Here is a 22492-nt window from a genome sequence, read left to right as displayed (position 1 = left end):
AAATTGTATATTTTATTTGTTTCATTTTACTCGAAATAAGTATTTGTATAACTGTTTAAAATTCAAATGTTTGTATTTGTATAAATTCGTTATTTCCAGTTTATACAAATGTACCGCGTGAATTATACAAAGGAGACAACTTAAAATGTAGATACAACCCGTAAATATGCAAATTGTAGCTATGAAGCATAATTAAGTTTATTGTAATGGCTAATTGCGAAAATTTCCCTAAATATAAAGTCTTGAAAAATGTAATACGGAAATAACTATAATTAATAATAATGGTAAATTAGGAACTAAGTGTGAAATAATTCATTGATTTCATAAAATAGATAAGTATTATTGGATCTCCCAAAATAATATAGTGGACAATTATTTTTGGATGAAGTATGAAATGAAGAAAATAGTATATATATATATATATATGCGTTGCACAAATTTCTATAACTTAATTTTAGTGAATTACTTATATTTTTATTTTTAAGATTAAATAATTATAATAAATTAGTACGTGTGATTTTATATAAATTTAGTGTACGAATAATTATTTTGCCTCTTATAAAAGAAAAGAAATGAATTAGACTTGACTTAGGTGGGGTACGTAATGACCAGGTCCCCCACTAACTCCATGTGTTATGCTTGAGCCAAAAAATAATTACCATAAAAAGCCAATCACCATACCCCACTTACCATTATTTGAGCTTTAATTAGCTGGCATTGGGCCATAATTATTTTAATAAAAAAATATAATATTATATTTAATTATATTTTCATACAAATAAAAAGTTAGTAATATCAAAATTACAACAACATATTTAGCATTATTATATTTTACCCTACCTTAAAAGTAAATAGAATATTTTTAATTGACAACATATGCATTGTTATTTTTTTCTTAATGCATTATACCAAACGATTCTCTCTTTTTTTTTAAATTGATGAGTAAATAGAATATTTTTAATTGACAACATATGCATTGTTATTTTTTTCTTAATGCATTATACCAAAAATTTATGAGAAAAAGAGAAACTTTTTGTGAGAAAATGAATACAAGCAAATATCATAATCAATTATTTATTTTTCCTAAATAACATTTTTATTGTACAAAGACATTTTTATTGTGTATTTGATACTTGTTAGTTGTATAATACAATTTGCTTGAAATATTGTCTTAAGTTGCTTTGGTTGAAATTTTTATTTGCTTGCCGCCCTTGGTCTTTTTTTATGCTGATATATGCTTTCATCTGCTAAGTGGAAGCTTAAAGTAATCTAATCTGTTTTTATATCCTACTTACTTCAGTTTTTTATTCCATCGTAAAATTATCAAAAAATAGAAATAAATTATATGGTAAATGTATCTAATTAAAAAGGCCTTAATTTTTGCAGGTGACCAATGGATAAAAAGAATTTGCACATTGTCGTTTGGGATATTTTTTTGTATAATAATAATTAGAAAAAAAAAAAAAAAAAAGGAGGCTTGGACATACAAGTGTAAATAAATAATTTGGTCATACTTGCAAAATTTGAATTTAAATAGCCATCAACTTAAATGACATTGTGACTAATGTGATTGGGGTAAGTTCTTTCAAAATAAACCTATATCCAAGTGATTACCTAAGCAAAATGCATCTTTATTTCTAAAAAATAATAATTAAAGTATCATGAAATCTAAGGACATTTTTCCTGAGGGCATAAAATTGAATTTGGGTACGTAATATAAGATTGATCAACTTTTGATTTGATTATTGGTGAGGTGACGAGTCACTAGATGATAAAGTTAATGTTGATGTTAACCAGATCGACATATTTATTAAATATCTAACGTGTTATTGGATAAAGTATAAAAAAATTATTTGATTAATAATTTTCTTCACTTAGCTATCTGAATTAATGGTATTTCATTTTCTCCTTTTTTCTCATAGCATTGTTTTTACATATACGATTACTTTAATTCATATTATTAAAAGTAAATTTAATATCAGATAGACATATGATAATATTACTCATGCAATTAGAGATGGACTACCATATGAAATTTTTTCCTTCCAAGGAAGATAAAACACTTCATATGAATTGTTAGTCGTAATAAAATTATGTCAAATATGCTTAGATTCACCAAAATAATAATAGTAATTAAAATTGACTCAATAAAATATAAACATAGTGATAATATCATGGATGTCTCTTCACACATTATTAGAATATTTCCCAAGTCTAAAGAAACATGTGATAGGTGCATCTTATAAAATGAGATTGACATCACGAATGCTAAGCATGTGCTTCAATAAATTGATATTACTATTTATTTTTTGGTTAATCAAATTAATATTACTATTGGTGATGCATTTTATGTTCCTATATTGTTTATACTATAAATTTTGCGATATGTTTGGGTTGAAAAAAATAGATATATATGTAAAATATATATGCAATCATATTAGAAACTATGCTAAGAAAACTGTTGAGGGTACGTGACAATATATAATAGTACACAATTTTATAAAATATATACGTAATTCACAACTACGTAATAAATATGTCATTATTTTAATATGTATATATTCTTATAAATTACAGGACTATATATGTATGTACGTATACCTACAAATAAGTGCATGTCATGAGAGATGATTTATGATTGATTTAAATTTAATGGATTCAATACTTAATTAATAACAATTTTGACTTTCTTTGTTATCATGTTAACGGTTCTTAATAATTTGATTTATTTTTTTAATGATTTATCAAATCGATAAATTTTAATATTGAACCGGACCGAACGATACACTTACATAGTGACTTGACCGCATTACTTACAACAAAATTATTGAATAAATGATGAAAAATGAATATAAATATTTTCTGAAAAATGCACCATTTTTTTTATGTTGTAAGACTCATATCAGCATAGGTCTTGTAAGGCTCATTCTTACATGAGTGATGAGTCTTACAAGACTCGTGTCAACATGAGCCTTACAACACACCATTTAACGACATTCAATTTTTCATTCAAATATTTTTCTTTTGATTTGATTCTCAATTTTTGTTGTCCATATAAAAAAATTGCTCAATTTTTTTACTTTACTCCTCATTATAAAATATTAATTTAATTAGAATTCAAACACTACCTAAATGCACATCAAGTCAATTAGTACAATAAATGATCAACAACTTCTGTCCTTAAGATGTGACGTTTCCGGTGCACCGCACCGGCCATTACTCCTTTATTTATTTTCTTGCCGTTTATTTTTATATGTTTAATATTTAATTTGGGGAGAATGACTTGAGAGATTCTCGTACCTGGCTTTGCTTGTAAGTTAGACCCTTGTACTTCTGATTTTGTCAACTAAACCCTTAAACTAATTCAAACACAATATTTTAAACCCCTTTCTCATCAGATGTGTGTGCGTGTATTACACTCATTTTACACATAAAATTTCACGTCATTTTTTAATGACACATCAATATTATTACTATTTTTCAATGACACATCAAAAATTAAATATTTTAAAATAAATAATATTTTTAACAAAAGGTGCAATTTTTTTCTATCTCACTATACTCATTTTCCATATTCCCTCTTCATCTTCTTCCTCCCCACCCTCTACCCTTCACCCCAAAAATATAAATCACCATTTTTGTCTTCCTCACACTCAAATATTTTCTCAATGACAAAATATGATAGATTATAATTAACTCTTACACATGCTTTTGAATTTTATTTATTTAAATTTGATAAAAAGATATATCAAGGAAACTTTAAATTGAAAAGAAAATATGTTTATAAATAAATTCAAGCAATAGATCTTGAAAAATCAAAATTTTAAAATAGTGAATGAGATATTTTTTAACAATTTTTTTTATTATGATTATGGTAATGGAATGTATGTCAAAGAAGAAGAAAAGAAAAGGCGTAGGGGCGCGGGTGGGTCGGGGGTCTGGGGCTGAAAAGAAGACCAAAAGGGTGGGGCTGGGGGCTGGGCTAAAGAAGAATAAGAAGAGAGAAGGGGTGGGGGTGGCGATGGGTTGGGTGTAGGGGTGTTCACGGATCGATTTGAATCGGTTATTGGTCAAAATTAAAATTAAACTAATTTAATCAAAATCAAACCAAATCAAATATAATATACATTTATTGGTTTGGTGGTTATCGGTTTCGACTTGGTTTGGTTCGGTTATTAACCATATACAAAAATAAAAAAAACAATTCATTCAAAATGTAAAAAAACGATAACAATCCATTCAAAACAAAATATAGTTAGAATGACTTAAATTACTGAACTTTCGATCACTAAATTTACTTTCAATAAAACTTTAAAATTCACTATATTGGCCTAGAAGGAAGATATAATAACATTTTTAGTCCCACAAAGAATTGTCATATACACTTATATACATGAATTAATAAGATAAATGTTTTCACCTTGGGCATTCTGACTTTCAATAAGTAAAGTATGAGGAAATTTTAATGAAAACATATATAAGATCTTTAAAATTGTTTATAAAAATAATATATTAAGTATGTATATTAATAATATATATATATATATATATAATTCATTGGTTTGGTTCGGTTATTTCTTCTGTTTATTCGAATAAAATCATAACCAAACCAAATACTATCGATTTTAAAAAATCTAAAACCAAACCCAAATAAAATTGATTTTATTTTATCGGTTTGGTTTGGTTTGGTTTTGTGGTTTGGATCGGTTTTTATCCAAACCGTGAACACCCCTAGTTGGGTGGGCTGACGAAGGAGTTCTTGATTATTATTTTTAAAATTTATTATTATTGTTTTGTCTTATAATTTTGAGATTTTTAAAATAAAAAAATTTGTATTCACTTGATTCAAAACGCGTGTGATCACACGTTTGTCCAACTCAGCCATTTTAATGTTACATAAGCTCGATCAATGGTTAGAGGGGTTTAAAATATAGAGTTTCATTATGTTTAAGGGTCCAACTGATAAACAGATACAAATACAAGGGTCTCTCAGTTCATTCCGCCTTAATTTGGTACAAATACACTCACATTCGTTTTATATAACATAATATTAAATCAATTCGAGTGCATCTCATATAAATTATCATACATCGTAATATAAGAAATTTTAGCATTCTGTATCGTTAAATATAATTATTTAAGTGACGAGAGGGAGTTGCTCGGATGGTAAGCACCCCTCACTTCCAATCTGAAAGCTGCGAGTTCGAGTCACCGAGGGAGCAAAAAGTGATGGGAGCTCCTAGGGAATTAAAAAAAATAAAATAAAATAATATATATATATATATATATATATATGTGTGTGTGTGTGTGTGTGATTATTTAAGTAATTTTGATAGGTGTTTAGACAAATTATTTCATCTCGTGATCATATGCTTTCACTATTTTTGGACATGTAATTTCATCTCGTGATTTTGGAAAGTGAGGGAAAAATTGAGCGTGTTATCACGTGGTTTGAAGTGAGAGTAGGGAAACACAAAAGAAAAACGAATCCGTACGTGGAAGTCATGCACTCACACAATGGCGTCAGTTTCAAAAAGATGGGCCCCACTAACTTACACGTCACGCAAAACGAACTGCATTCCATAAACGCGTTATTTAGAAAATAATAAATACTTTATACACTTAATTATAATTTTTTTTTTAAAAAATATCAAGTTTTAGCTTAATTTTATTAAAGTAATTAAGTAATATGAAACGGCGTGAATATTTTATTTTTGGTGGAGGAGAGACTTTATTAAACTTTTTTTGCTAGATTCTTTTGTCGTTTTGTTATATTTTTGGAAAAATTATTGAAATACACGTTTTATATTTTTTTATTTCTAATATTTTCTTCTATTTCTAAAATCCTCTAAAATCCCTTATTTCTCTTTTAATTTTAAATTATTTTATAATGTATCCAAGCTAGTTTTTTTATATATCTGAGCTAATTTTTAATATATTCAAGCTATATATTATATATCTAGTTTATTTTACTTTTTTAAAAATTAATATAAATACAAACTAAATATAAATAAATTGTAATTTTATATTAAAACTATGTGATTCCTAAAATTTATACTATATTTTTCACAGCTATTGCTCCCAAGTTCAGTGGGCCCCAAAATGGGCCATAGAAAGCATCACCTTTATGGGCCCATTTTAAAAAGTGGGACCCATGCAGTTTTGCTGACAAAAACCCATCAATCATCATCATTGTGGAGACGTGAGGAATAAATGAGATTTTTAAACTACTACTATTGCCTCCACTCAAGGAAACCGTCAAAACAAGGAAATGTCATTTCTACCCTTTAAAGTTCGTTTTGTTACTTTCTAGTAAAAAGTAACAATGATGCATTTAGGGGTCGTTTGGTAGAATGTATAAGAATAATGCAAAATATAGTGTATTAGTAATTCTTGTATTAGTTATATTTCCAATAGTTATGATGATATTTTTTTTATGCAATGTTTGATTTGGTGTACTAAAAATATTATGCATTACATATTTTTTTAGAAAAAATATTTGTTTACAAAAATACCCTCCACAAATATAGTGGAAAGAATGTAAAAAAAGTTTTTGCAAGCAATTGTGTGTTTAATAATGTTAATGCATGCATTAGAACCCATTGCATTACTAATGCATAGAAATAGATGATATTAGTAATACACTCTTTAATACACAATAGAGTGTATTACTAATACAAACATTAATTATGCATATGTTAGAAAAGTGTACCAAACAAGGTATTAATAATATATCAAGCTAATGCAAGCATTATATTCTCCAATACACTCTACCAAACGACCCCTTAGAGAGTCTAGAAAAGTTGAAATATTTGAATATAAACTAAATAGTAATATTAAATTGGATTAGTGTCAATAACATATTCGATATAATTTAGCAAGTAGGACTTTGAAGGGTAGTCTGTATGCAAATTCATCTTTACCTTATAAAGATTAAGTGACTATTTTCGATACATTGACTCAAATAAAATATATTCTCTTTGTCTATATTAGTTGATCATTGTACAAAAAATAAATCTTATATTAATTATCCATTTTAATAAATCATGAAAATATTTAATAATTTATTTCTATATTATCTTTAAAATTAATTCTTTTTGAAAGTGTTCACATTTATTTATAAAATTCCTAAGAATTATTGAAATGGTAAAATAATAACATAATCTTCTTATTTATGATTTCTTAAGAATCTTACAAAATATAAAATGATCCTCTAATATGAAACGGGAGAAATATATTTTAAATTGGGTAAAATAAGTCGCAACAGGGAAAAGGCCGAAATTAATTGAAAAACGATGATAGTAATGACAACAAATACGATAATCAAAGAAAAGAATTATAACATTCGGAGTAATGATAAATCCGAAGAATAAGTTATTTCTTTCATTTTAATTTATTTATCATACTTTTTTTTAAAGTTTGTCTCGAGAAATATATGTTTTTTTTTTTCATTTTAGCAATTTTTTAGTTATAATATTTTTACATTACTTGTTTAAGATCATAAGTTTTTTTTAAAAAAACAATAACAAAGAAAAATTGAACAAGAAATTGCTCAAATAATAACATTTTCCACTTCTAATTTTAAGATTATGTAGATTCGAACAACCAGTCAGCGTTCAACCAAAATGCTACTCTACGTTTGATTTGTAATTATATTTAAATCGTTTTAATAAATACAAAATGGACATTTGTCATCTTTAAATAGTCATATTGCTCTAATAATATCAAAATCCTCTTGATACGTTATAAAGAGTGATCTATTTATTTATTTATTTAAAATATAAATTTGCACTCAAAAACTAAAACTAAGAAATACGTAGCAAGTTCATTTATTTTTTCACACAAATATATCACCTAACACGTATCTCTCGTATCTACATTTTTCAACTTTCAACTCTTTCTTAAGTTTTTTTTTCTCACAAAGGTCAAATTAGGAAACACCACATTATATTTAACTGACACATGCATTAAACTTTACAGTTTTAATCTTTAAAGACTGTTTAAATTTTGCCAATTGGTAGAGTATAATATTGGAGAAGAGAAAATTAGTGTCACGCCCCAAACTCAAGGGGCGCAATTGGCTCCTAATGCCAGAACTCAGGCCCGAGACGATTCTGCTGAACCATTAGATACTAGCGCATGACAACCACAAGCAATCAAGAAAACAAATAAGTATATCTTGACTTAAAATTAAGTCCTCGGCCGGCAAGACCCCTGTCAACAGATCTATAAAGAAAACAGCTACTCCCAAGAGTTCGTATAAAGAAATAGCCAACTAGCACAGAAGTCCTGATTGGGCCATCGATGCAATCATGATCTCTATAGTGAAACTGAAAGCAGGTATACATCAATACAATACATTAAACAGCTAACAAGCAGCAACAAACCAACAAACTAGGTCATCATGGCCATAACGAAGCTGTACACCCTACACACTAGTCTGCAAGCCTCTAAGAGTAGTAAAGATTGGCGGGACAGGGCCCCAGCCTACCCATAAAAATATATACAACAAAAGCTATCAAACATCCCAACTCTGGCAGCTCTAGAGGAAAAGGACTAGCCAACCAGATAGAAGTCAATCCTGCTGCTGAGGAGGTTTACTGGGTCATCTGTCGGGTACTGCATACATGAATGCAGCGCCCCCAGGCAATGGGGGGTCAGTACAAAATAATGTACAGGGTATGAAAGGTTATAGACTAAATGAGTAAGTATCATAATATACCAAAAGCAATCAGGTAAGGAAATAAAATTTAGATAAGCATGCTAACCCACTACTGAATCTAAAAATTACAATAATGATCAAACAACAACCTAACCAATCCCCCATAAGCTCGGTAGGTACAAACAACATACCACCCACTGTAACACCCCAGAAAATTTTTGAGCTAAGACTTGAACCATCCTTCGTTGTGAGTAGGATTTTACCGAGGAATTAAAATTTCTTAAATGTTAAGTTCACTAGATGTAGCACCTTGAGTTCGAAAAAGAACTAAATTGGAAATAGCGAAATCTGAAATGTTGCAAGTTAAGCCAAGTATGAGTTTTGGGTCAACTTCAAACGACCATAAATCCTAAATAAAGATGTGTTACGTGTTCTACCAGGTACCTTAGGAAAGATCTTTGAATTATCTTTCCAACGCCACCGAGTTTGCTAAGTTTCAAGTTCGGATGAGTGAGATATGACCTTTTGAAGTTAGGCTGTCAAGTTAAGGAAAATTAGCCGAAAATAGTGAGGGGTATTTTGGTATTTTCCTTACCAAATCAGATTTAATTCATTTTAGTAATATTTTAGGGTCTAATCCTCTTCGGTTCAGTTTTATAATCCTAAAATTAGACTAGGGTTTTAGTTGATAGTTCAAGTAGAGAAAGAAGAGAAAAGAGGAGAGGATCAAGCGTCCGTCGAGATCCTTGTGTGTTGTAGCGGATTTTCGCCATGGGTTTGATCCCTAAGAGGTATGTGAGACCACATAGCGTTGGGTTAGTTCACCCACGCGCCAGGCATGTTAAATTCAACGTATTTTAGTCCTAAAAAGATTGAGAAAATTGATGTTCTTGAATTGATTTCGTTCTTGAACATGAGTTGGGATTAAGGAGTTTCTTGATGATATAGTGTTGTTTCTTTAAGTTGTTGAGTTAGATTTTGTGTATATGATTTGGGTACATGAATCTAAAGTGAATTTGAGAAAAAGAATCAAATTAAAATGATTTAGGATCAGAAAACGAGATCAATAGCTCGTCAGAATTTTGCCTGAAGGGAGGCTTGGGCCCATAGCACCAGGCAGGCTGGGCTGGCGCGCCAGCAGTGCGCCCGATTTGAGCCCCTGTAAGTTGGGGCTGGCGCGGCGCAGCCGGGATGCGCCCAAATCATCATTTTTCACCAGTTTTCATCGTTTAGCCTATTTAAGTCCTTCTAAAGTGTATTAACACTTTCTATTGATTCTAACTACTCTAAATGACTTCTAAACATCTAGAAATCATCCAAAAACATGAATCATAACCTTGAATCCATAAATTCAAATTCAAGGAAAGTTAAGAGCCAAGTTTAGGATGTTCTTCGAGTCTTTTCAAGAAGTATTTTGCAAATGCTTTTAACTTTGTTTTAAGACTTACAGTTCAAGTTGAGTAAAGAGTAAAGAGTAAAGATTGAAGTTCATTTCGTCAAAAGTACATGGGGACTAAGTATTCCCAAAAAGATCTAAAATGTTTTCCCATTTAAATAAGAACGGAAACTGAGATTTTCAAAGAGTCTTCGGGCTAGTTTTCAGGAAAGAGAAATAGCTTTCTAAATGAAGCAATCAAGGAAACTGAGATTTCCGAGATGACCTTTGAGCTAAGTTTTTGAGCACTAATCTGAATCATAGAAGAAGTATGTTTTTAAGCATAAAGAACTAATTATTTTTTGGAGTAATATTGAGCACCGATATGTGGATGTGAGTTCATATTAACTCAAGTCTCCATAAACCATGTAGCCATCATGAGTAGAAAAGGGTCATACTTTTTAGATGAATCTTTTTCTCATAGTGGATCCACTTAGTGAGTTAGCTTCCTATATTACGGCAAGATATATGATGGGCCTCGGCAGCGTGAGGTAAAATGCTATATCATCACTATAGTTCTTAAATGATGGTTTTCGGTTAGAGAAACTCCCACAGCAGTAGTGACATGGTTCCTCAAGGGGTTCTGCTTAGTGTGAATGGGGATATGGGACTTCATTCATGCATTGCACAAGTAGACTTTGAGAAGGAGCATGGTTTGTCTTTTTATGATATTATTATTATGAATTGACAACATGTTTTCAACAAATTTTCTTTATATTACACTTGTTTTAAGCTGCATTATAATGAAATGAGTTTATTTAAGTATTCAAGAGTTGAGAAGAGCCAAGGTAGGTGTTTCTTTCATAATCTATTTCGAGCCTATATTGTTTTAGCATTTCAACTCGCATACTCGTACATTCAATGTACTGATGTCAGTTGGCCTGCATCATCTTATGATGAAGACACATGTAACTCGGATCGGCATCCGGCGCATTCGTTGATCTAGTGAGTAGTTCAGAGTCTGTTCGTGAGCCTCTTTGCATTCCAGATGACTCATTCACATTACTTTCAGTTTTAGTATTAGTTCTTTAGGATGTCGCGGGCCTATCCCGACATCCATCTAAGTTGTTTAGAGTCTTTATAGATAGTCAGATAGTCAGACAGTCAATTAGTGAATTCAGTTGTCTTTACTTTTCATTTCATATGTTAAGACTTGAGTTGCCATTTTGGCCAAGTTGAATGTTGACTATTAAACATACTAAGTTATTTTATTAGTTAAGTTGAGTAGTGTGCTATTGATCTTTATAAATATGCACATAGTCTTCCGCTTAGTTAGTAAGCTAGGCCAAGGGTTTGCTTGAGGCCAGCAATGGTCTTCGAGTGCCGGCCAAGCACAGAAGGTGCCAAATCAATCTACATAACCCTATTGGTAGCCACTTGTCTTTGTAAGAAGTCATATAACCCTTTTTGGCAATGATATAGCCCCGTAGGCAACACATAGCCCTCTTAGGCAACATCATAGCTCTGTGGGCTGCACGTAGCCCTTTTTTGCATCACATAGCCCTATAGGCAGCACAAAGCCCTCTTTGGTGTCAAAATATCCTCGTAGGCAACACATAATACTCTTTGGCATCAATATAACTCCGTGGGCAACACATAGTCCTCTTAGGCAATAACATAGTCCTATTTGACAACATCATATCCCCCATAGGCAGTTCATAGCTCAACAGCTAACCACAATAGCCCCAAGGGCGACAACAAACAATTGAATATATATATATATATATATAGTTTCCAAGTTGTTCCTTAACTCAGTGTCGTTCTAAACAGATTATGAGTCCCTATAATGAGAGTTTATAACCATTCAATCAACTAACCATTCACAATTACATCTACAAGATCACCAACATTAACTACCCTATTATATCACTCCCAAGCTCTAAGGAAATATGCCGAACGAAGGGAATAACCTTAAAATACCTTTTCCTTTTTAATTTATGCTGAAAATACCTTTGTCCGCACCACTACAACACTAAAATAAAAAGGTAAAATCAATCAGTAATTAAGGACAAGAATTACTACGACAATCGATACGGATTCCTATCCAAGACCTACGATATCCATAAACTACTAAAAGATGGTTCCTACCTTTCTTTACACGCCCAGAACACTTAAATAAAATCAAACCACTGAAAAAAAACTCTGCTGCCATAGCCTCCATGGAGCTTCACCATGAAAATTATACTCGTAGTAGGGCAATTTTTGATAAGGAGCCAAAAAGAGATTATAAACACACAAGGATGATTTAAGGAAAAATTTCTCTAATTTTTGTGGGTTTCTTACGAGTTTGAATGAAGAAAAATGAAGAAGATGCTATCTTATAAGCTTTCACCGACTTAGGGGACCCACCTCATGTGCTTGCTTGCGTAGTTTCGCAAAAACGCAAATATCTCTCTATTCTTAAGTCGTATGCACAAACCGTTTGATGCGTTGGAAACTAGACTCATAGAACTTTGATTTAATGCATCGTGAGCCCCATATCTCTTTATAGATTGAGAGAAAACTTTCGAGACATTTGACCCAAATTTCAGAGAAATCTTTAAAAAGGAACTTACGATAATTTTCGCCAACTTTTATTTTGCGACTTACCTTACTTCAAAACTTGAGATACAACCCTTTTGAACACTTAAAACATGACATACCACATCATTATTAATGTATTACTCACCCTCTTTGTCTTTCCACGAAGGTACGAGTTAATTTAGACGTTTGAAAAGTCGGGGTATTACAATTAGACCCAAAATAGAGATAAAGTTATACTCAATTCGTGCACTTTTAATTGTCATGTTGTGATTTTTGAAAGTTAATTTGACTAATTTTTACAGTTATATTAGATTACATTAATTCAATATTTTAAACAAAAAATTTAGATATTCAAAAACTATACGAAAAGTACTATAGATTACAATTTTTCGTATATATGTAAAAATATATCATAAAATGTTAGTCAACGTTATTACAGTTTGATTCTAAAAAAGGAAATCATGACAATTAAAAAAGAACAAAGATGATACAATTATTAGTTATTTTATTTTACACACACATAAGATAATATACCAAAATTATGTACAATTCTACCTTATAAATCAAATATTTTATTAATTTTTAATGTTTATAACTTATTTTTAAGTTAGAGAGAAAATGATCTAAAACCCCCAACCTATATACCCGAAATCCCAACTACACACTCCAACTTTACGGGTGTCTTATTACCCACCTGAACTTTATATTTCTTTATTTTCTACACACCTAAGTGCTGACCTCAACACATAAACCAAATAATTATGCCTGTGTGATTCCACGCGCTGGGTCCCCCGCCTCTTCAACTCCCATTTCTTATTTTTCCCCCATTCCCTCCTAAAACGTAAAAGAAAAAAAATCCTCCTTCTCATTTTCAATCCTTCTCCATTAGCAATGCATTTTTGGTGATCATCAAACAAATTTGCTATCATCGAACAATTTTGCAGTGTATTGTCAACTTCATTTCGTAGTTTATCAACTGATTTAGTAAAATGTTAGTTCTTTATCCCTTATTTCGAGTTTGTGATTTATTCCCTAGGGTTTCTGTTGATTCGTGAAATTAAGAGCTACATTGTGTGAAATCTTATGTGTGGCTTACGATTATAGTGTTAGGTGTTCATTTACACCATATTATACCATATTTTTCAGGAAATTAGGTTTTTCCCTTTCTCATCTAAGTCGCATAATTTTGTATTATGTTCGTCTTAGTATTATTTTCATGGAGTGTTGTATTTATGTTCTTCTTAGTATTATGTTCATAGAGAAGTTGATAGTATGCTAATGTGTTGTATTTATGTTCATAGATTATGTTCATAGAGAAGCTAAGTACTGTGTTGTATTCTGTTTGTTTGCTAAGGTGTTGTATTCTGTTCGTTTTTAAGTACTACTCTATTTTTTGGATTACCCTCAGGTTAGAGTTTGTCTATAATTACTATTCTGTTTTTTTATTGCCTTCAGGTAAGAGATGAATTGGTTTACTTTGATTACTCTAAGGTGGTACCATGGTGGGGTGTTAGATTTAAGTAGTGGGGAAATATATAATGGTGGAAAAGTTGCAGAATTTTTGGATGTTGATATAAATAAAATGTCATATTTTGAGTTGAAAGACTATATTAGAGAATTGGGATATAGTACAACTTGCACCTTTAGTATTAAAGCACCTAACAGTGACATTTTGGTAGATGTTGATAGTGATAAAGATATTTTAGACCTGATGTATTCCTACGAAGATGGGGATGAAGTGGAGGCATTTGGTTGATGAGGCAATTGTTGGGCCTATGTTAATAGAAAATTGTAGTCATGTGGATATGGGAGAATCTGGTTCAGCTTTTAATACAAGGCCTAGTGAGAGTGAAAACTTTAACTTTAGGGTAGGTGAAGACCATTTAAACAGTGAGGACTCTGTTGCTACTTTTTTCAACCTCACCTCATTTCACTACCATACCTCTTTTCAATACTGCTACTGCAGATGGTGCTACTGATGATGATATAGATGTTGGTCCTGCTGGACCTGATTACTCATAATCAGCTGATGATAGTGTTGAGTTTGAAGCTGAATTAGTTGGAGATGATGATGAAGAAGAGTCTGATAGTGATGTACATGAGAAGGTTAGAGTGTTGAGGGGTGAAAAGAGAAGCTTCCAAAGGAGGAAAAAAAGGGAAAGAGTAGCAGTTGACAATGAAGAGGTACCAGTAGGTAAAGCTGAACCAGATCAAGATTTTGATGAAACTGAAATAGGTAAAGTAAGTCATGGAGGAAGGCTAGGAGGTGATGAGCCTTACTTTACAAGTTCTGATGAGGATAGTTTTGAGTTAGATGAAAATGAGTGTTGTAATGATGATGAACATGAATCAGGTAGATCAAGAAGGGTAAAGTTGTCAAGAAAGAGGAGTTCAAAAACTCAAAAAATCATTCATGATCCTACTGCAAAGAAAGTTGTGTGGCAGTTGGGCATGGTGCTTAAAGATATGAAATAATTCAGACAAGCAGTAACTAAATATGAAGTTAGAAGGAGGGTTCAGGTGGAGAAGTGGGTGAATGAGCAAAAGAAAGTTAGAGTTAGATGCGAAGATAGTTGTCCATGGCTTTTGTTTGGATGTCTTGACAAGACAACAAATAATTTCATGATAAAAACTTACAATCCAAAGTATACTTGCAACAACACAACTAGAAATTACTTATGCAATGCAAAGTTTTTATCTGAAGCCTTCAGAGAAGGAATAACTGAGCAACTAAACATAAGTGTCTTCAAGTTGTAGGAGATAATTAGGAAAAAGTTAAAGCTTCATGTTCGCAAGACTACTGTGAGAAGAGCAAGAGCTAAAGTATTGAAAGATATAATGGGTGATCATGTTGTGGAATTTGGAAGAATACTTGACTACAAAGATGAATTGTTGAGGACCAATCCAGGGACCAGTTGTGTTGTAAAAATTGGTGAACCTGATGTAGAAGGCAAATCAATATTTCAGAGTTTTTACATATGTTTTGATGTTTTAAAAAAGGCATAGATACATTGTATGAAGTGCATAGGCTTAAATGGTTATTTCCTAAAGGGTGTTTGTAAAGGCCAATTGTTAGTTGTTGTGGCCAGGGATGGTAACAATCAGATGTTGCCACTTGCTTGGGCAGTAGTTGAAAAGGAGAACAAACACACATGGACCATGTTTGTCAAGTGCATAAGGGATGATCTGTGACTTGGAGATGGTGAAGGTCTCACCTTGATTACAGATATGCAAAAAGTATGTGAAGTTATTTTGTAATTTTCAATTTATATATGTAATTGTGACTTAATCATCATCTATTGCAGGGAATGTCTGGAGCAATTACAAATGTACTACCTAAGTGTGAACATAGAATGTGTGCTAGGCACATATTAGCTAACTGGGCTAAGGATTGGAGGGGTTTTCAAAGAAGACAACAATTTTGGAAGATAGCTAAGAGTACATTTGAGTCTCAATTAAGGAACAATATAGAGAATATGAAGTTGTTAGGTCCAGAAAAAATGATGGATAACTTAATGTACTACAACATTAATTTTTGGTGCAAAGTTTACTTCAATACTGAAGTAAAGTGTGACTTTGTAGACAACAACATGTTTGACTGTTTTAATGCATGTATCTTGGCTGCTAGACACAAGACCATCATTACTATGCTTGAAGAAATAAGAGTGAAGATGATGACAAGAATAGCCAAATTAAGGGAGTTTCCAATTACTTGAAAGTGTAATTTCTCTCCAATGGCTCTGAAGGTTTTAGAGGAGAACATTAATAAGTCTATGGACTGTACCATTGAGTTTAATGGAGCTGCTGAATTTGAAGTAAAAAAAAGGCTTTGTCAACACAAAGTGGATATTGCGTGGAGAACTTGTAGTTGTAGGTTGTGGCAGTTAAGAGGCATACCATGTGCATATGTTGTGTCTGCATTATACTTTAAGAAGTTTTCTCTTTACGACTATATAGACAGCTGCTACAGTAAGGAAACTTACTTGAGGATTTATGCCAATGTTATTGAACCACTCACAAACATGGTGATATGGCCAGTTTCTACAAACCCCACTATTGTGCCACCAGAAATCACAAACATGCCTAGTAGGCCACCTAAGGCTAGAAGGAAAGAAGCTGGAGAAACTAAGAAATCTGGGAAGCTTCCTAGGACTGGACTTGCAATGACATGCAATATATGTCATGTCAGAGGCCATAACAAGAGAGGGTGTCCTCAAAGAGAAGGTGTTGAATCATCAACAAGACAAAGTGCACCATCACCTACTGCATCAGTAAGGGCAGAACCAACAGGTTCAGGCAGGGGAAAAGGCAAACCAAAGGTAATATTTGAACTTGTTTTACTTTTTCTTAATGTATGACTTACTTTTTCTCTTATATGTATAAAAAACTCCACCAGCACCATCAGAATGAGCCTCCACTAAAAAAGGGAAGAGGAAGACCATAAAAAACCTCATCAGTAGCACCTAGTGCACCTCCCCTACCTACTGATTTTCCTGCATCCTCTTCTGCTCCTCCTACTTATCATACATCATCTTTAATAGTTGGTACTACTAAAAGAGGAAGAGGTAGGGGCAGGGGAAACACATCTCCAGAGAAAAGACCAAGAGTCATGGGAATGAGTGTGTTCCAAGCTGCAAATGGCTTCAAAGTCATGAATGTTAGTCTTTGATAAATGTTAGCAACTTAAATATTGAATTATAATCCTAATTTTGTTTAATTAAACAACTTAAATATTGATATAATCCAAATTTTACTATAGCCTGGCATGTCAAGTAGTAAGATCTACTCTACCGAACAAGCAAAAGTGACAAGATTATCTTATGTAACTGGTGACATTGGTTATACACCAAGTAATACAACTAAGCTTAAATGGAATGGTAAAGCAGCAATCTCAACAAGCAAGCTTCACGAGCTTAGAGAGAAGCAAAGAAAGAATACAGTGGGAAGTAGTTCAAGTCAAAATGACACTTCTTCCCAGTCAAAGATGCCATGGAAATTGTAGTGATGTTGATATATTTAAGCACTTTTAAGTTAGTCCATACATGTTGCATTAATGGCCTGCTATTTTGAATTTTGTTTGTTGGTAAATTTTGCCTTATGTGAGGGCTTTTGAATATGACATTATTTAGGTAAATTCTGCCTTATGTGAGGCCTTATGAATGAATGATGATGATGTTGTGTTTTAAAATGGTTGTTGTGTTGTCTATCGAATTGTATTAGCTATTCATGCGTGCTTACATATGTTGTGTTGGTTATTGATACGCTCAAATTACACCTCATTTCAGAAGCATAAGCGATCGTTATCAAGTAAAGAACCCAACTTGTAGGTTGGGATCGATCCCACGAGGAAAATGGTTTAGACTTTACTTTTAACCAACAATTATATTCAATTAGTCAAATTATTTCCAGAAACAGGTAATAAAAAGGGGGGTTGTGCTTGTGTGAAACAAATAGTAAGACTTAATATTGTAATCAATAATTAGATTCAACTTTGGTTGTTATCAAGATAAGAGAAATAACTAGGGTACACGTGTTCCCCATAATCCCATAACGCAGTAATCCTAGTAATAGCAATCATTTTCTAGTGTATTACATGCAAAGTGATAAGTTAGGTATCTCTAAATCTTTGGTCCGGCATCTAGAGAATTTCACCATGCACCTTGGTCCGGCTACGTGTGTATAATTTACTAACCCTTACCTTTACCCCATATTAGACATCAAAATCAATGTTTGGCTTAGTTATTACTTCGCACCAATCAACACTAGCCTATTAGATAGTATCACACTAAATCTATGTTGATAATTCTTTTCTTGTTAATTACCTCCTTGGTCCGACAAGTAGTAACAAGGTGAGTTCTAACGTTGGCCACCGTTAAAAAGACTTCTAAATGAAAGAATTATCAATGCATGCAAAATACTAGTCAAGAATTGCTTATTTACTATTCATACTTTGTTAATTGATCATGGTTCCCACAACCCTAGTTGTGGATTTAGTTACTCATATTAGCAAGAACACAATTCATAATTGTAGATGGAGAAATCATGAACTTACGTAAAGAGAATAATAAACCCAGAAAATTAACTTGAATTGCAAAGCCAAAATCTTCAAAACGAACTTGGGAAATCAATAATTGCTAGGGTTGCAAATTAATCTCCAAAGTTACAAAGCAAAAATAGAATAATAGTGTCTAACCCCCAAAAATGAGGTTTACATGCCCTATTTATAGAAAACAAATCCTAAATAAAAAGGAAACAAATTAAGGAAAGTTTTGTTCAGGTACGCGTCTTCGATCCACGAGACTGACTTACGGACCGTCGATTGATCTACGATCCGTAAGTCCCTTCCGTCACTCGGGACTTAGAAAATATTTCAGCATCCAACCATCAGCTTCTCTGAAGCAAACGACGGACCAGCAGCACGGACCGTAGATCGACCTACGGTCCGTCAATCCCTTCCGTAGCTCCATACTTAGAATCTTCAAAAATCAGGTACTGGAACCCTCACAGTCTCACTCTACGGATCAACAGTACGGTCCGTAGATCAATCTACGGACCGTCAATGGGCACCGTGGTTCCACACTTGGTCAGATTTCCCTGATTTGTCCTCAACACATTCCTGCTGATCTACGGTCATAACCTACGGACCGTGAATTGACTTACGGTCCGTAGATGGCCTCCGTGGATGCCTTTTTCTGCATTTCCTTCAGCTATCTCTAAACTTCCGCGCCTGAACACCTTTCCTGCAAAACATGATAAAACACATAAAAACCAATATAAAAAGGCCCTAGACACACACGACTTGTAAGTGAAATGTATTAGAAATACCGTAAACTCACGGTATATCAGTTATGTGTTTTACAAATGGTGTTGTGTTATCTATGTTGAAGTATGAATGGATGACTAGGTTGTTGGTTGTTGATGAAGTGTTGCATATTAATACAAGCTTCAATTGACATCATAGATACAAAATGACACACATACATTGACAATTTTAATTAAACATAACAACAATACAAATCAAAGAGAAATCCAAATATGCAGCACTTGAACTACTGGTTGCTGATGAACATAGCAACAACACAAATCAAAATACACAAAAGTATCTTCCTATTGAACCTACACCATTTCAACCTTCTATTGAGTCTCCTCTCCAATAACAAATTAGAGTTCCTCAAGTTGTCAATATGAACCTGTCTAATACATAATTCTTGCTCCAACTCATTGATTTTGTTCACCAATCTTGGAAGGATAAAACTTGATCTTGGATCCACTTCTTCTTTGTCCCTTCATTGAAAAAATTTGCAATTTTTAGACTGAAAATGATCCAAAATAGTACATTAGCATCGTTCAAAATAAAGTGTAGCAAGAATACAAGAAAAAACACATACACCATAGCATGGGCAAGACCAAAATCTTCTTCTCGGATTTAATTTCGACCAAAAAGTTTGCAAATTCAGCAAAATTCTGTGTTTGCATCTCACTACAGCGTTGAGCATTGGGTCTGATTCATCCATGCAAAGCTTATTCAAGTTTTCATTTGCCATTTTTGATGAATTTCGAGAAAATTCAAAATTCAAATTAGAGACCTAAATAAGAAATTAGAGCAGATTACAAACCATAAATTCAAGATTTGAAGTAGAAATGAGCATTAACAACTAAACCCTATTTAATTTTGAGAGGAAATTGTGAATTTAGGTGTGTAGAAAATAGAGAAATATAAAGTTCAGGTGGGTAATAAGACACCCATAAAATTGAAGTATGTAATTAAAATTTCGGATATAGATTAAGGAGTTTTCTCTAAGTTAGATATCAAACAGGGTATAAATTATACAAATTGTAACGTAGAGTAGGGAAGAAGAGTTGGCTCATATTTCGAGGAAATCTTTTCCATTGGGTGACGGAACAGCCGCACAGGGGCGACGAGTGGACAAGACCATCTGATACCAGTTCCTCGGCACGACCTATTTTACTGCCACGTTTCAATTCCAAAAAAAATAAAAAATTGAAATTTAAATATACAATTATTTTTAATAAACTTTTTTTTTATTTTTGATTAATCGAATGTCAAAATAAAAATTACACCATGCAATAGGAATATCTTTTGCTTTCTTAGCACTTATTTAACCTTATTGTTAAAAATTACTTATTTTTAAAAGTAATTTTTCATTAAAATATTCTGTTTGTTTTGGTTTCTGTGGTATATATATTCAATTGTTTATTATTCTGATTTGTGACTTGCAATAATCTTTACGTGATTTTCAAATATATAAATTTTATTTTATAACTTAAAGATTTTATATTTAAATTCACGATTAAATATAAATTTTTTGACTTTCAAAATCTGAATCCGGCCTCATAATTGAAACAGAGAAAATAAATAAATAAATAAATTTTAGATCTAATTAGCAAATGTAATTTGTCCACACATTGGTTTTCTAGAACCTGTAGGAAGAAGAAAGAAAGTTGGAAAAAGTGTACAAATTTAATGTGTATAATTTACATGATGCCTATAGAACACATAGCACATGCAATGTCTCACTTTCTCTATATTCCATAAAACTTCATTAATATACTCTAATTAATTAGAAAAAAGAAGAACCTAGGCTTGATTTCATTGCAAGTAATTAATTAATTGGTCTTTCTCTATAATATATACACGTGTACGGTATTGTGCACTAGTGTCAGCTTTGAGAGAATCTACAAAGTTGACGGAACAAAGTTTAGAATATTTTTTTTAATTTTCCTTTTATTGTTTGATATCTGTATTAGTATTTGATTATTTTGATTTTAAGTAGAGCTTCATTCAAAGAAAAGCGTTTTCTATCAAGGATCTTCTTATACTTCGAGCTTGAAATCGAAACATCTGATCAAATCATTGAAATAATTTAATAAATTATATGGTTTTTATTTTTTAAGTTTTTTCATTTGATTATGTAAAGTAAAGGAGCTTTAGATCATTCAATGCCACCTTAAGGAGCAAAGTACAAAAGAAATATTTTACTATTTAAGCAGCATATAATAATAGTAAATTAGTAATTAATTCGAAAGTTGTACTATATGTTTAATTTTATAAAATGAAAGTAGGACTATTTTATTATATTATTTAATACTCTAACTAATAATAATAAGGAAAAATATCTACTAGTGGGACATTAATGTGCCGGTTATAGGGAGACATACGTGTTTTTCGAATTTATATTAAAATTTTACAGGTTTTTAATACTTAATTACTGTGCTTGTTTAAATTTTACTTCTGAGCACAAGTAGAGTACTTTTTTTTTTTAATATTAAAAAAAAACTATATATATTTCTTAAATTTTTTCATAAGCTATATCGTTCATGTTTGTTGAGAGAAGAAACTTCATTCTAAAACGACACATATTTTTTATGTTGATGACCTTCATTTAGTTAAAACATTATTTTTTCCTCCTTCTAGATATATTTAATAATGACTTGATGTGTTCAAATAAATATTTGTAATTTTTAATAATAATTTTAGAAGGATGATATTGTATGTTATTTCTTCGATAAGCTTAATAATAAATAACTTCGATACTTTATAATTCAATAACAAAACTTGAAGTAGGATCAACAATAGTGTGCACTATTTATACACCATCATGTAATTATAATATATGTGCAAATAGTCAAAGATAGAAAATTGTCTAGTAGTAAAACTAATTAAATAAAATTGATGAAGTAAATTCAGAATTCGTCTCGGAAATAAATATAATAACCAATTTGATATACCCTATTAAATTATTCTAGTAGTGTAAAAGAAAATAAGTGATTTTGTCTTAAAATTATTTAAATACAATTTAGACAAATATGGAGAAAGAAAGAAACAAAGTTCAGTCCTCTCAACATTTATT

The sequence above is a fragment of the Solanum verrucosum genome, unplaced genomic scaffold (genome assembly GCF_900185275.1).
Source record: "Solanum verrucosum unplaced genomic scaffold, falcon-dt-bn FXZP01000060.1, whole genome shotgun sequence".
NCBI lineage: Eukaryota > Viridiplantae > Streptophyta > Magnoliopsida > Solanales > Solanaceae > Solanum > Solanum verrucosum.
Note: the sequence above shows the minus strand (reverse complement) of the source record.